The following is a 14,240-nucleotide window of genomic DNA, read 5'->3' on the forward strand; positions in this document are numbered from 1 at the left end:
AAAAAGGGGGGGGGGTGTAAAACAGATAATTTTTATTGTATAAAAATTTTATATTGATTACGGATTGAAATGCTAATATTCTGGACATATTAGGTTAAATATTATTAAAATCATTCACCTTTGTTATTTACTTTTTTGAAGGAAGCTTAGTGGCACAGTGGTCAAGCCCTGGGCTGCTAACCAAAGGTCAGCAGCTCGAACCCTCCAGCTGCTTTGCAGGAGAAAGATGTGGCACTCTGCTTTCATAAAGATTTACAACCTTGGGAACCCAGTGGGGCAGTTCTACCCTGTCCTGTAGGGTCACTGAGTCAGAATCCACTCCACGGCAACAGGTTTGATTTTTCATTAGGACATTTTAAATATAACAGGGCTCCCATTATATTTCTGTTGGACGGCACTGGCTTAGGGATCCAACCGCTCCCCTAAATCCATCAGGTTATGATGAGGGTCCTGCTCATCAGCATACTTATTTTATTCAGTTATGCTTATCCCTTGCTTTCTGCTAGTCAGAGGAAGCAAAGGCAATATCAGAGAGCTGATTAGGCCCACGGGTGGGAATATAGGAGGAAAGTTTCTCCCCCCACCGACCCCCCACATGTTGGCCGTTGGCCTTTTCCCAGGGACGGAGTGGACCGAATGGGGGATTAAAGACAGAGTCCCAGTCATATAAGATTTCACCCTTGTCGGTACAAAGAAGGGACTGATAAACTGAACCCTGAGCTGGCAAGCAAGAGAAGGAATTCGATAGCATTGAGCAGGCCCGGTCATGTTCTGGGAAGAAACCTTGCTGTCAGATAAATCCGAGTTTGGTTTCAGGCTCTGCCACCTGGACTTAATCTCCATGAGCCTCAGTTTCTTTATTTGTAAAAGGATAAGCAGAGCTGCACTGAAATTAATTAACAGATAATAACGGCAAACACATATAGCACTTACTAAGTTCCGGGCACTAAGTGCTTTACACATAATAATTTAATCTTCATAATAACTCTCTGACATAGGTAATAGTATTATTATTGTTATTGTTATAGAAAGAAAAGGAGGCACAGAGAAGTACAATGACTTTCCCAAGGCCACACAGCTAGTGGGATTCACACCCAGGCAGTAATCTTAATAACTCTCCTTGGCAGTATATGCATAAATGAAGTTCCACCATAGCATGTTGTTGTTGTTAGGTGCCCTCATGTCGATTCAGACACATAGTGAGCCCATGTGACAGTAAAACTGCCCCACAGGTTTTCCTATGCTGTCATAATCTTTATGGGAGCACATCTCCAGGTCTTTCTCACTCGGAGCCACTGGAAGATTTGCTGGGCCCTTAACCATTGCGCCACCAGGGCTCCTTCAGCATGGTGTGAGATGCATTAAATAAATGTTGATTTACTCCCCATTTCTCTTCCTCTTTCCTAAAGAGCTACCCAAACTACAAGGTTTAGAACTGAGTTATTCTGTGTCCCCCCATTAGTGCTACCTTCCTAAGGCACTCAAGGTACTTAGGACAAGGAAACAAGCTAGGTGGTGACATTGAGCCCAATGCTTTGAGTGGCAGCTGCTTCCTTGCTCTGGCCTGGGTGTGTGTCCCCATTCAGCTGCATTCAGGCGCTAGGCCAGCCATGGGCCGTTTCCTGTGTCAGCCGGCACAACCTTGTTCTAGCTGCCAAATCCTCATATGCTGGAGCTTCAAAAGACAGAAAGGGAAACGGGCAGCAGGTCCTTGAGCCTGGGCGAGCTTACCGAGACAGCTGTTCGGAAAAGCCAAACAGCCTCGGTGGTTTCCAAATGGCGCAGATACTCCTCCAGAGCTGCTGTGCCACTGAGAGAAAAAGACCAACTTGTAAATTATGTTTCATGACCCGTGGACATAACCTATGTTCCACTGTAGTTTCAGTGTGGCTTCCTCTTTGCCAGAAGCCCTCTGCCCTTGATCCAAAGGTCTGCTGGCCTTACCTTTGGCCCGTGTCCTGTTATTGTCGTTGGGTGCCATCGAGTCAATCCTGACTCACAGCGACCCCATGTGACAGAATAGAACAACCCGTAGGGTTTCCTAGGCTGTAATCTTTACCAGAGCGGATCTCCAGGTCTTTTTTCCCAAGGAGCCACTGGGTGGATTCGAACCACCAACCTTTTGATTAGCAGCTGAGCACCTAACCACTGTACCACAAGGGCTCTTTGGCCTGTGTCCTAGAAGAGCTCAAAAAAAAAAAAAAGGTTTCTTGGGTAGTAGGGTTGTAAGTAAATTTATCCCTTTAAAACAATATTCCTTAATTGCTGTGATAATGTTTGTACAACATCAAAATTTTTCTAAAGAATAATAATTACCAGTGGTATATTTAGTAAGCAGGAGTAACACTAAGAGAACTGAAATATAAAAGGAAGGAATATTCTGGTGACCCACTTCTTAGTGGTCAAGTTTAAAGCTTCCGTTGGTTAAGGATAGATCTATGTATTCGAGATTTCAAGGGTTGTTCCTGATTGGCATAGCACCAAGCTTGTGTCTTACACCCTCCCAGACACTGTTATCAGCCCCAATATGGTTTCGGTAAACTCCTTTCCAGTTTGGGTCACCTAGAGTTTATTTCTTTGCTTTGTTGTTGTTGTTAGGTGCCTCGAGTCAGTTCCGACTCATAGCGACCCTATGCACAACAGAACAAAACACTGCCCCATCTTGCGCCATCCTTACAATCATTATGCTTGAGCTCATTGTTGCAGCCACTGTGTCAATCCGTCTCATTGAGGGTCTTCCTCCTTTCTGCTGACCCTGTACTTTACCAAGCATGATGTCCTTCTCCAGGGACTGATCCCTCCTGACAACATGTCCAAAGTATGTAAGAGGCAGTCTCACCATCCTTGCTTCCAAGGAGCATTCTGATTGTACTTCTTCCAAGACAGATTTTTTCTTTCTTCTGGCAGTCCATAGTGTATTCAATATTCTTCACCAACACCACAATTCAAAGGCTTCAGTTCTTCTTCAGTCTTCCTTATTCATTATCCAGCTTTCACATGCATATGATGCAATTGAAAATACCATGGCTTGGCTCAGATGCACCTTTCTTTGCTTGCAGATTAGAATTCTGGCTGAGGTAAATCCCTTATCCTGTCTTGTTATTAGTTGCCATCCATGCATGGCAGCCAGTGTCTGCAGACTAAAACTGCTCCAAAGGGTTTTCAAGGCTGTGACATTCAAAAGCAGATCACCAGGCCTGTCTACCTAAGCACCTCTGGGTGAGTTCGAAACCACCAGTCTTTCGGCTACAAGTCAAGCACTTTACCATTTGTGCCACACAGGCACCTTATCCTGTCCTGGAAAATAATATTAATAAGCATCTCTAGGAAACGACCTATTAGCTGATGTGTGGTCTGCATGTCATCCAAGAAGGGAAGACCATGAGAAGGTGACCACAGTCAGTCCATGGAAAGTCACAACTGCATGGAAAGTCCCAATTGGCTGGCCACGTCTTTACCAACCCTGGTCCACCCAGCCCGATGGTGCCAGCCTGGAGCAGGAACTCTGGTCAGTGGCTATCACTTAGAACTGATTGCTCAACAATGCAGCGGTGGTCTCCACTGCAGAGGATCACTACAAAAACCCATGTATACGCTGAAGAAAATTGTAAGCAAGTTTACAACACCTACACTGAGACACCCTGGATGCCTTTTCCACTTTGAAATAATCAGTTTCTACAGAACAGTCAATAATGGTCATTGGCAAGCCTTAATCATGAATCAAGGAGCCATGGTGATGCAGTGGTTAAGCGCTTGTCTGCTGGTTAGGTCAGAGATTTGTATCCACCAGTCACTCAGTGGAAAAAGATGTGGCAGTCTGCTTCCATAAATTTAGATTATAGCCTTGGAAATCCTGTGTGGTGGTTCTGTTCTGTCCTGTAGGGTCCCAATAAGTCGCACTGACAATCATGAGTTGGAAATGATTCAATGGCAACAGGTGATTGTTGGCCTTTCCGGACTGAATCCTGGCTTGCTGTCCCAGCCCTGCCTGCTCCTAGATTTGGATTCATATTTGTGCCCATTCCAAAGGAAGGTATTTCAACGGAATACGGAATTTATCGAACAACAGCATTAATATCACATGCAAGTAAAATTATGCTGAAGATAATTCAAAAATGGTTGCAGCAGTACATTTACAGGGAACTGTCAGAAATTCAAGCTGGATTCAGAAGAGGACCTGGAATGAGGGATATCATAGCTGATGTCACATGGATTTTGGCTGAAAGCAGAGAGTACCAGAAAGATGCTTACTGCGTTTTATTGATTATACAAAGGCATTCAACTGTGTGGATCTTAACAAATTATGGATAACATTTCAAAGGATAGGAATTCCAGAACACTTAATTGTGCTTATGCGGACCCTGTACATAGACCAAGACACAGTCGTTCGAAAAGAACAAGGAGATACTGCATGGTTAAAAGTCAGGAAAAGTGTTTGTTAGGGTTGTATCCTTTGGTGAAAGGATACAACACTTGTTCAGTCTATGTTGTTAGGTGCTGTCGAGTCAGTTCCAACTCATAGACACCCTGCATACAACAGAGTGAAACACTGCCTGGTCCTGTGCCCTCCTCACAATCACTGCTATGTTTGAGCCTATTATTGCAGCCACTGTGTCAATTCATCTTGTTGAGGGTCTTCCTCTTTTTCACTGACCCTCTACTTTACCAAGCATGACGTCCTTCTCCAGGGACTGGTCCCTCCTGGTAACACTTTCAAAGTAGGTGAGATAAAGTCTTGCCATCCGTGCTTCTAAGGAGCTTTCTGGCTGTACTTCTTCCAAGACAGATTTGTTCGTTCTTCTGGCAGTCCATGGTATATTCAGCGTTCTTTGCCAACACTGTGATTTAAGCGCATTAATTCTTCTTCGGTCTTCTTTATTCATTGTCCAGCTTTCGCATGCATGTGAGACAATTTAAAATACCATGGCTTGGGGCAGATGCACCTTAGTCTTCAAAGTGACATCTTTGCTTTTTAACACAATCTATATGCTAACCTAATAATCTGAGAAGCTGGACTATATGAAGAAGAATGCGGCATCAGGATTGGAGGAAGACCTGTTAACAACCTGCAATATGCAGATGACACAACGTTGCTATTGAAAGCAAAGAGGATTTGAAGCACTTACTGATGAAGTCAAAGGCTACACTCAGCATGGACTACACCCCAACATCAAACCAAAAATCCAAACCTGTTGCCATTGAGTCAATTCCAACTCATAGCATCCCTACAGGAGAGAGCAGAACTGTACAATAGAGTTTCCAAGGAGTGCCTGGTGGATTCGAACTGCCTGCCTTTATGGTTAGCACCTGTAGCACTTAACCACTATGCCACCAGGGTTTCCATCAAGAAAACAGAAATCCTCACAACTGGACCAATAAGCAACATCACGATAAGTGGAGAAGAGATTGAAGTTGTCAAGGATTTTGTTTTACCTGGATCCACAATCAACACCTATGGAAGCAGCAGTCAAGAAATCATAGGATGCATTGCATTGGCCAAATCTGCAGTAAAAGATTTCTTTAAAGTGTTAAAAGGCAAAGATGTTGCCTTGAGGACTAAGGTGCATCTGACCCAAGCCATGGTATTTTCAATCGTCTCATATGCACGCAAAAGCTGGGCAATGAATAAGGAAGATGGAAAGAAGAAGAATCGATGCCTTTGAATCATGGTGTTGGAGAAGAATATTAAATATAGGATGAACTGCCAGAAGAATGAACAAATCGGTCTTGGAAGAAGTACAGTCAGAACGCCCCTTAGAAGCAAGGATGGCAAGACTTCATCTCACTTACTTTGGGCATGCTATCAGGAGGGACCAGTTCCTGGAGAAGGACATCATGCTTGGTAAAGTAGAAAATCAAAACCAAACCCTTTGCCGTTGAGTCGATTCCAACTAATACCAACTCCATAGGACAGAGTAGAACTGCCCCATAGGGTTTCCAGGGAGCAGCTGGTAGATTCAAACTGCCGACATTTTTGGTTAGCAGTTGAACTCTTAACCACTGTGCCACTGGGGCTTCTGGTAAAGTAGAGGGTCACTGAAAAGAGGAAGTACCTCAAGGAGATGGATTGACACAGTGGCTGCAACAATGGGCTCAAACATAGCAACAGTTGTGAGGATGGCACAGGACTGGGCAGTGTTTCCTTCTGTTGTGCATAGGGTCTCCATGAGTTGGAACTGACTTGATGACACCTAACAACAACAACAACAACATGGAATTCGATGTCCAGTTTCTGAATGTTTTCTCACCCTTCATTGCTGAAGTGGTCCTACCTGCTCCTACCCCTCTCCTCTTTCTCTTTCCGTGACATCTCTGTTCTCTGAACTCAGTATGGTATTTATTTGTAGCTGACCTCCCTGGCCATGACTCCAGAATAAGAAAAGTTTGTGGTTTTGCAGAAGGGTTTCTCACAAACCCTCTTATTCTCCTATCCCCTTGATGAAGTCTAACTTCTGGTCCCAGTGATGGTATCAAATATTCTTCTTAAGCCCTAGTTGGGAGGAGTATAAAACAAAACCCTTCGCTGTCAAGTAGATTCAGACTCATAGCGACCCTATAGGACAGAGTAGAACTACCACATAGGGTTTCCAAGGAGCAGCTGGTGAATTCTCAACCACTGCGCCCAACACAAATTCTTGAAGAACTAAAACTAAGGGGGGGTGGGTATTGTTGGTTACCAGCTAAAGTGGCGCCATCAAGTGGCAATAGTGTAGACAGAGTTTAGGATTCACGTCAGCTTTGAAAACGTGTTGGGTGCTTAGATTCCGACTCATATAACTCCATGTGACAGAGTAGTACTGCCCTGTAGGGTTTTGGTGGCATAGTGGTTAAGTGCTATGGTTGCTAAGCAAAAGGGGGGCAGTTCGAATCCACCAGGCGCTCCTGGCAAACTCTATGGGGCAGTTCTACTTTGTCTTGTAGGGTCACTATGAGTCGGAATCAAGTTCACGGTAAAGAGTTTGGTTTTTGGTTTAATCTTTACAGAAGCAGGTCGCCAGGTCTTTCTTCCAAGGAGCTGCTGGGTAGATGCAACCAAGTGTTTAACCATGGTGCCACCATATATGGCTGGGACTTTATTATAATGTCACCTTACCTCAAATTTGCATAACTGTAACTCACTCATTTTTATCTGCATTGTACCTGGAGCTATAGGGCCGCTATGAGTCAGAATTGACTCTACGGCAACAGTTTTTTTTTCTTTTTTGGAACCTGGAGCTGACGGGGGCATTCATTCATTTAGTCATTCAATATAGTTTCATGGGGGCCTCCCCTGGGCCAGGAACTGTTGATGGGCACTGGCACGAACAAGGATGAGCCAAAGGCAGCCTCTACTGTCGGGGAGCTTCCGGTCAGTCTTAGGGGAGGGGCAGAAAAATACACATATGGTGGGCATGGGGTGTGTTGTAAATCCTTCCCAGAGGAAATACCATCTAAACTGAGATAAGAAAAACGAGGAAGAATTGGAGAAGAGAGGGAAGGAACACTTTATGGCATGAGGAAACATGCCAAACACTCAGAGGTGAGAGAGTGCTGAATGTAGGGCATTTGGGGAACTGCAAGTACTTCAGGACACATGGGGCCAGAAACTATGAAGGGAGTGGGCAAAAGATGAGTCTGAATGAAGAGGCCATGACAATCAGGATAAGAAACACATACACACACGGAGTGCTGACTTTGGGCCAGGAACTGTTTTGACTGTACAACATTTTGAGGTAAGCACTATTGTTATTCCCATTTTACAGATGAGGAATCTAAGGCAGAAAGAAGTTAAATAACTTGCCCAACTCAGCAGCTGGGAAAAGGTGGAGCTGGAGTGTGAACCAGGATCTTAAAGCCACGCTAAGGAATTTGGGCTTCCACCTGAGAGCAATGGAAGACCTTTAGGAGGGGTAGGACCTGGTCAGAGGGATTTTAGACAGGTCAGAGGTTGCCAGCGTGTTCTCGGGTGCCAGCGACAAGATTGAAACAGATGATATTTGGGAGTCAACACGTGGGGAAGATGCCAACAGAATCAGAGCCAGTCCCAGAAGCACAGGGCAGCAGGATGAGATGGAATCAGGGTCAATTGCCAGGTTTCCAAGAACTCAGTGGGGAGCCACCAGGATCCCAGCCATGGCTCGGGGAGACAAGGGCACGGGAGTACACCTCCCTGGCTCAGGGCTGCTTTTCCAAGGCGGAAGCATCCTCAGCCTGCTTGGGCTGTACTATACCCCAATCCTGACACCAAGTTAGCTTTTCAGACATATCTTCCCGCATGCATCCTGGGTCTTCACCCCATTTTGTTATTGATACCAGACACATTCACAAAAGGATAGAAGAAGCACTGTAATAAATAGACATATAATTACATTAAAATATGAATAAGAATAAACATCAGGATCAAAAGAAACAAATAGGAGCAAAATTCAAGCTTTGGTGGGGACAGGGCAAGCTGTAAGGCTCTCCTCTTATTGCTAGGATTAAGCTCAAGTATGACTTTAACATTCTCAGTCAAAGTGAAAAAGGAGACAAGGTCATTTCCATGGTTCTTACTGACAGAAAAGAGGAAGTGCACTCATCTGTCAAGAAAGCTTTCGTTGTCCTTGGCTAACCCATTGCCTTGAGTTGATTCCAACTCATGGTGACTCCACGTGTGTCAGAGCAGAACTGTTCTCCATAGGATTTTCAATGGCTGATTTTTTGAAGATCAGAAAAGGTCTTTCTTCCAAGTACCTCTGGGTGGAGTCGAACTGTCAACCTTTCAGGCAGCCACTGACTGGGTTTGCATCACCCAGGAACTTCAGTCCTTGGCTAGAGAAGTTCTAATGTGAGTTTTCAAATGCAACTACCTTATACCTAACACGCTCTCTAGGTTTCCAATGCCACACCTTTGTTTAGATCATTGCATCCACCTAGATTATAAGCACATAACTACCAATCAAAATTCTTCCCCTATTTCAAAGCCCAGCTTAAGTAGTTTCGCAGCCATGGAGATGTCTCTTTCTTTCTCATTCAGATGTTCATTTCCTCATTTATTCCCTGCTTTGTTTCCACTTCTTTCTTGCCACTCATCACATTCTGGTATATGTTACAGTTCAATGTGTAAATGTCTTATCTTAGTGAGGTGGTATAGCCTATTAATTAGAGTCGCAGCTCTGGAGTCAGACAACCTGGGTTCCACATTTGCCACTCAGGCATGTGACCTTAGGCTAGTTACTTAAACTCTCCAAGCTTCAGTTTTCTCATCTGTAAAATGGGAACTTTAGGAGTATCATTCTTGTTTCCCTAGAACAATGCCTGGCACACAGTGAACTATCACATCGTTATCAGCATCTCCTGGAACTGAGCTGCCCGATGCAGTTGCCACTAGCCACCGGTGGCTACTTAAATTTAAATTAATTATAATCAAATAAAATTAAAAATCACTTCCTCAGTGGCCTAGCCACATTTCAAGTGCCACATGTGACTACACCTACAACTCACCAACTATCTCATTACCTGACATTTCACATTAGCGACAATAATAAAGAAATCTAATATCCAACTATTTTGTGCATTAACAATGTACGTCTGGCAGTAACAAAGTAAGGTGAGAGTAACGCTGGCTGTGATGGTGAAGGTTATGTGTCAACTTGGCTGGGCCACGATTCTCAGTGGTTTGACAGCTATATAATAACGTGATCTGGCAGTTATGTAATGATGTAATTTGTTAGTTATGTAGTCATCTTGCATTTTGTGATCTAATTTGGTCATCCTCCATTTTCACACAATGCCGATTTTTGCATAATAACCTGGTCTTTGGAATCTAACCATGTTGATAAGTGAGGAGAAGGGGTAGTGGCTACCATACTGGACAGTGCAGATATAGACAGACCATTTCCATCACTGCAGAAGGTTCTATTGGATAGCCACAGTCTAAAGCAGGGAATAGTAATTTTTTTTTTTCTGTGAAAGGCCAGATAGTAATGCTTTAGACTTCACAGCCATATAGTCCCTATCGCAACTACTCAACCCCACATTCTCCTCATCAGGCAAATTACTAAGGCCAGCCTAGAGTCAAGGGAGAGGGAAATTAAACCCTATCGAAACGGAAAGAATGTCAGAGACTTTGTGGCCATCTTTATTGCTGTTGTTAGTTGCCATCGAGTTGGCTCTGACTCATGGCAATACTACGTACAACAGAATGAAATGTTGCCCAGTCCTCACCATCTTCACTGTTATTGGCATCTTTATGATCAGGGCCATTTTTAATCTGCCACAGCTAGAAATAGGGAGCCAGTAAAGTATACACTGAGCCCTGGTAGTGCTGTAGATAAGACCTCAATTGCTAACCAAAAGGTTGGCAGTTTGAATCCACCAGGCATGCCTTGGAAACCCTATGGGGCAGTTCTACTCTGTCCTGTAGGGTCACTAAGAGTCAGGTTTTAGTCTTTCTGAGGGAAAATCACCAAGTCTTTCTTCTTCGGAGCCACTGGATGGGTTTGAACTGTCAACCTTTCAGTTAGCAGCTGAGCGCTTAGCCACTGTGCCACCAGGGCTCTTTATCTGGCACGTAGAAGATCCTAAACAAATACTTGTTAAATGAGTGAATGAATGAATACTAGAAAGATTAGTAGCACAAAAAAAAAGGGATAGAAAACATTGACTCAAATTATAACTATATGCCTGTCTCTAGAAAGCATAATGCACGCTAAATAAATATTGACTTACTAATTTGGTGGGCTTTATTTGAAAACTCTAGAATGTAAAAATGTACCTGGTGATAAAATTTATTTTCCACTGGTAGGATTATGGGTAATTTTAGTTATATATACTTTTCTGATTTTTATTAATAAAATACTATTTTGAGGTCTATGTCCCTGGCACTGTGCTATGTGTGTACAAGAATGTCTTAGTAAATTCACACATCAGCTCAGGGAGGTAACTAGCGTTAGTGTGCCCATTTACACTTGGGTAACTGAGGCATGGAAATCCCGGTGGCACAGTGGTTAAGAGCTACGCTGCTGACAAAAAGGTTGGCAGTTCGAATCCACCAGGTGCTCCTTGGAAACCACATGGGGCAGTCAGTCCTACTCTGTCCTATAGGGTCACTACGAGTTGGAATCCACTTGACAGCAACAGGTTTGGTTTTTTGTTTATTTGTTTTAACTGAGGTGTATTAGATTTAAAAATAAAAAAAAAAAGTAATTGCTGTTGAGTTGATGCCCACTTACAGCAACTCTATAGGACAGAGTAAAACTGCTCCACAGGATTTTCAAGGAGCAGCTGGTAGATTCAAACTGCTGACCTTTTTGTTAGCAACTGAGCTCTTAAATGCTGCACCACTATGGCTCCCGCATTACATAAGTGACATACAATTAACACTGCCAGTCAGCGATGGAGCTGGAATTCAAACTCACCTTTGGTTTCAGGGCAAGAGCACAAAGCCACTGCATCATACTGCTACTTTCTACAATAAGCATAACTTATTTTCATAACGTGAAAAGAGAGGGGAAAATCTTATTGAAAAGAAAAAGAAGAGGTGAGGTTAAGGGGGGAGTACGAACCTCCTTATAGTAAAGAGTTTTTGTCTCCTGACACTATCACAGATTTCAGCCCTACGATTTTCATAAAACAGCCTCCTGAAAAGTTCTTTGTGCTATCAAGACTCCACAGTCCCGTAGACATTAATAATCTCCTGGGATCTTCTCTACTTAGTCCAGGCATCAGTCTGACTAATGTGAAATTAGTTGCGAAGTTGGCTGACTCCTGGGAAATTCTTTTCTTCCACTTCAGTCAACCGTTCACCAAATCACTAAACATGCTCTGGACTGCAGGACTTGATCATTGAACTTAGAGTATGTTTCTTCAGAATCAGTCTCGTAACCATGATTTTTTTTTTTTTTTAATGAAATTGTAGCTCTTTAGGCTTTTCGAGAATAATTTGGAATTTTTCCTACTTAACTCACCATAATCCCTTGTCTCCAAAGTTTTGGATGCAAAATAAAGCCTCTACCTCTGGGGTGCAGGCATGGCCGCCATTTTACAAACACGGAAAGGGAAGTAGCGCAAGTTAAAAAGTCCTATTTCCAGAGCAAAAGATCAGAGGGTTAAAATAAGAAGGGGTCACTAAAACAGAAATATTTTTAGAAAGCTTAACTCACTAGAAGTAACAGATATCTTCTCCATTTTACTTGGCCCTCTCTCTTTTAAAAAGCAAACCTACTGTGTATTAATACAGCACAATCCAAGGACGTGAAAACCTCCCAGGTCTAGGACAACATCCTTGTACAACATTAGCTCGTTTTAGGCGTCATCAGCATTCAACTATTTGAGAAGTGAAGTCAAGCAATGCCTCCCTCTCTCCACCTGTGTTGAGCTAACCTTTAATTCTAGACAAATAGCACTGTGTGTGCAAACTACTGATTTTTTCAGAATTTTTCCAAGATGGTTTGGTGGGTAAATAGTCTAATCAACAAAAAAGGCAGCCCACCATTCTGGCCTTGAGTCTAGTAAATCATGGAAGTTCAGGTTGGCCTTTGCACAGACACATCTGAATTGCCTTTATGGAGATACATCTCCATGTATCTCTTACAAAGTAGACCGCCAATTTGTTAGTTCTTTGCTGTTGTGGTAGAAAGCAAGTTTATTTTAAAGTGAATAGAAGAAATATAACTTTGCTGTAAACAGTTAATTTAACACTGTCCACTAACTCACTGCATTTATTTTCAAGACATGTTCAGAGACATTTACTTAGTTTGGATTGTTCCCAGGATCTGAGACTTCACCTACACCCTGCTTGCTTTGTGTGTTTTGTTGAATGACATTATTGTATTTATCAGCCCTTTCTGGCTAAATTGGTTGAGATTCTAAAACCGACTTATGGATTGAATTGTGTCCCCCCCAAAATGTGTGTTGTAAACCCTAACCCTTATACCTGTGGTTATAATCCCATTTGGGAGTGGATTTTTTTGTTATGTTAATGAGACAGTATTAGTGTAGAGTGTGTCTTAAGTCAATCTCTTTTGAGATATCAAAGAGATTAAACAAGCAGTTAAGAACCTGAGATGAGGGAAGAGAGATGCCAAGCCACATGAAGATCACCCAGGAGCAAAAGCTCCAAAGAGACAAGGATCTTCCCCCAGAGCCGACAGAGAGAGAAAGCTTTCCCTGAATTCAGACTTCCTAGTCTCCTGAATAGTGAGAAAATAGATTTCTGTTTGTTAAAGGTATTCATTTGTGGTATTTCTGTTATAGCAGCACTAGAGAACTAAGATACTGACCCCAAAAGAACTTTCTCAACCTGATAAAGGGCTTCAGTGAAAAACCTACAGCTAACATTTTACTTAATGATGAAAAACTGAATGCTTTCTATCTAAGATCAGCATCAAGGGCAAGGATGTCCACTCTCGTCACTTCTATCTGCCTTGTGCTGGGGGTTCTGGTTGACCCTCCAGCATGAGTGAGCCTGCTGAAACCAAGACAGGACCCAGCTCCCGGAATCATGAGAAATAATAAATCATTGTTTCAAGCCACTAAATTTTGGAGTGGTTTGTCATGCAACAAAAGTTATCCGACACAAGAAGATATCTTGTCTCCGGTAGCATAGTTTTTTCTTAGCGATAAGCACATTTAGACCTCTTTAAACTTAATCTAGAACTGTTTAAAAGTATAGAACCCACTGTATTAATATGCTTGTTAAAGAATCTAGGCATATTTGAAACTTTAAGAATTTGTAACATCTAACTAGTTTTTTTAAGAGAATTTGGCCTATGAAAAATAATTTCAACTGTGTAATTGAATAATTGATTTTGACTGGTGATTCTGAGTTGAAATATTGCTAAGTCTATTTTTAGTATTAGAACTTTCTAGAGAACTTAAGAATTATCATATTTCTAATTTATTAAATTAATGTATTAAATTTATAAAAATTACTTAGGCATTTAGAAAGTTTTCTCAGTCAATAACAATGTTTTTAAAAGAACATATTTTAAATACACTTATGCAATTTAAGTGCAATTTAAAATATTTTCTAAAGGCTTAATTGACTACATTTGTATGCAGGACTAAATATATTATTATGTCCACAAGGACAATTAACTAGATTCAGATATGGCCATATATGAAGCCAAGTTTATAATTAAAGATTTTTTTTTTTTGCCTAGGAAATTTATATCTTGCTCCAAATTGTCTGCCAGCCTGATGCAAGAAAGATTTCATATGTGTTGAAAGTAGTCTTCTGATCTGCTGAAAGCAATTTGAAGATGTCTGACCCTTCCTCT

Source organism: Loxodonta africana, chromosome 18 (assembly GCF_030014295.1).
Source record: "Loxodonta africana isolate mLoxAfr1 chromosome 18, mLoxAfr1.hap2, whole genome shotgun sequence".
Taxonomy (NCBI): domain Eukaryota; kingdom Metazoa; phylum Chordata; class Mammalia; order Proboscidea; family Elephantidae; genus Loxodonta; species Loxodonta africana.